Consider the following 2,964-nt stretch of genomic DNA (forward strand, 5'->3'; position numbering starts at 1 on the left):
TGTAAAGCAGATATGCTGACCTGGTTCCCAGGCTCTACAATGACTCTGCTGGCCTGGTTCTGTGGCTCTAAAGCAGCTCTGCTGACCTGGTTCTCTGGCTCTAAAAAGCTCTACTGACCTGGTTCTCTGGCTCTAGAGCAGCTTTGCTGAACTGGTTCTCAGGCTGTACAACGGCTCTGCTGACCTGGTTCTCTGGCTCTTCAACAGCTCTGCTGACCTGGTTCTCTGGCTCTAAAAAGCTCTACTGACCTGGTTCTCTGGCTCTAGAGCAACTCTGCTGACATGGTTCTCCGGCTCTAATTCAGCTCTGCTGACCTGATCTCTGGCTCTATAGCGGCTCTGCTGACCTGGTTCTGTGGCCCTACAGCAGCTCTCCTGACCTGGTTTTATGGCTCTACATAGACTCTGATGACATGGTTCAGTGGCTCTACAGCAACTCTGCTGACCTGGATTTGTGGCTCTACAGCAGCTCTGCTGAACTGGTTCTCTGGCTCTACAGCAGCTCTGTGGACTTGGTTCTCTGGCTCTATAGCAGCCCTGCTGACCTGGTTCTCTGGCTCTATAGCAGCTCTGCTGACCTTGTTCTCTGGCTGTACAGTAGCTCTGCTGACCTTGTTCTCTGGCTCTTCAGCGGCTTTGCTGACCTGGTTCTCTGGTTGTATGGTGGCTCTGCTGACCTGGTTCTCAGGCTCTAGAGAAGCTATACTGACCTGGTTCTCTGGGTCTACAACGGTTCTGCTGACCTGCTTCTCTGGCTCTAAATCAGGTTTGCTGACCTTGTTCTCTGGCTCTAGAGCAGCTCTGCTGCCCTGGATCTCTGTATCTAGAGCATCTCTTCTGACCTGGTTCTTAGGCGATGAGCAGCTCTGCTGACCTGGTTTTCTGGATCTTCAGCAGGTCTGCTGACCTAGTTCTCTGGCTCTAGAGCAGCTCTACAGACCTGGTTCTCTGGCTCTACAGTGGCTTTGCTGACCTGGTTCTCTGGCTCTACAGCAGCTCTGTTGACCTGGATCTCTGGATCTAGAGCAGCTATGCTGACCTTGTTCTCTGGCTCTAGAGGTGCTCTGTTGACCTGGTTCTCTGGCTATACAACGACTCTGTTGACCTAGTTCTCTGGCTTTACAGCAGCTCTGCTGACCTGGTTCTCTGGCTCTAAAGCAGTTCTGCTAACCTGGGTCTTTGGCTCTACAGCAGCTCTGCTGACACGGTTCTCTGGCTCTAGAGCAGCTCTGCTGACCTGGTTCTAAGGCTTTAGAGCAGCTCTGCTGACCTGGTTCTCAGGCTGTACAACGGCTCTGCTGACCTGGTTCTTTGACTGTAGAGCAGCTCTGCTGACCTTGTTCTCTGGCTGTACAGCAGCTCTGATGACCTGGTTCTCTGGTTCTACAGCGGCTCTGCTGACCTGGTTCTCTGGCTGTATGGGGGATCTGCTGATCTGGTTCTCAGGCTCTAGAGCAGCTCTGCTGACCTAGTTCTCTGACTCTAGAGAAGCTCTACTGACCTGGTTCTCTGGCTCTACAACGGTTCTGCTGACCTGTTTCTCTGGCTCTAAATCAGCTTTGCTGACCTGGTTCTGCATCTCTACAACAGCTCTGCTGACCTTGTTCTCTGGCTCTAAAGCAGCTCTGCTGACCTGGTTCTCTGGCTCTAGAGAACCTCTACTGACCTGGTTCTCTGGCTGTACAGCAGCTCTGCTGACCTGGTTCTCTGGCTCTACAGCGGCTCTGCTGACCTGGTTCGCTGGCTCTACAACAGCTCTGCTAACCTGGTTCTCAAGCTCTAGAGCAGCTCTGCTGACCTGGTTTTCTGGCTCTTCAGCAGGTCTGCTGACCTAGTTCTCTGGCTCTAGAGCAGCTCTACAGACCTGGTTCTCTGGCTCTACAACGGCTTTGCTGACCTGGTTCTCTGGCTCTACAGCAGCTCTGTTGACCTGGTTCTCTGGCTTTACAATGGCTCTACTGACCTGTTTCTTTGGCTGTAAAGCAGATATGCTGACCTGGTTCCCAGGCTCTACAATGACTCTGCTGGCCTGGTTCTGTGGCTCTAAAGCAGCTCTGCTGACCTGGTTCTCTGGCTCTATAGCGACTCTGTTGACCTGGTTCTCTGGCTCTAAAGCAGCTCTGCTGACCTGGTTCTCTGGCTCTGGAGCGGCTCTGCTGACCTGGCTCTCTGGTTCTATAGCAGCTCTGCTGACCTGGTTCTCTGGCTCTACAAAGGCTCTGCTGACCTTGTTCTCTGGCTATAAAGTAGCTCTGCTGACCTGGTTCCCTGGCTTTGAAGCACCTCTGCTGACCTGGTTCTCTGGCTCTACAGCGGCCCTGCTGACCTGGTTCTCTGTCTCTAAAGCAGCTCTGCTGATCTGGTTCTCTGGTTCTAGAGCGGCTCTACTGACCTGGTTCACTGGCTCTACAACGGCTCTGCTGACCTGGTTCTCTGGCTCTTCAACAGCTCTGCTGACCTGGTTCTCTGGCTCTAAAAAGCTCTACTGACCTGGTTCTCTGGCTCTAGAGCAGCTTTGCTGAACTGGTTCTCAGGCTGTACAACGGCTCTGCTGACCTGGTCCTCTGGCTCTTCAACAGCTCTGCTGACCTGGTTCTCTGGCTCTAAAAAGCTCTACTGACCTGGTTCTCTGGCTCTAGAGCAACTCTGCTGACATGGTTCTCCGGCTCTAATTCAGCTCTGCTGACCTGATCTCTGGCTCTATAGCGGCTCTGCTGACCTGGTTCTGTGGCCCTACAGCAGCTCTCCTGACCTGGTTTTATGGCTCTACATCGACTCTGCAACGGCTCTGTTGACCTGTTTCAGTGGCTCTAAAGAAGCTTTGCTGACCTGGTTCTCTGGCTCTACAGCAGCTCTGTGGACCTGGTTCTCTGGCTCTATAGCAGCCCTGCTGACCTGGTTCTCTGGCTCTATAGCAGCTCTGCTGATCTGGTTATCTGGCTTTACAGCAGCTCTGCTGACTTG

Source organism: Triturus cristatus, chromosome 1_1, assembly GCF_964204655.1.
Source record: "Triturus cristatus chromosome 1_1, aTriCri1.1, whole genome shotgun sequence".
NCBI lineage: Eukaryota > Metazoa > Chordata > Amphibia > Caudata > Salamandridae > Triturus > Triturus cristatus.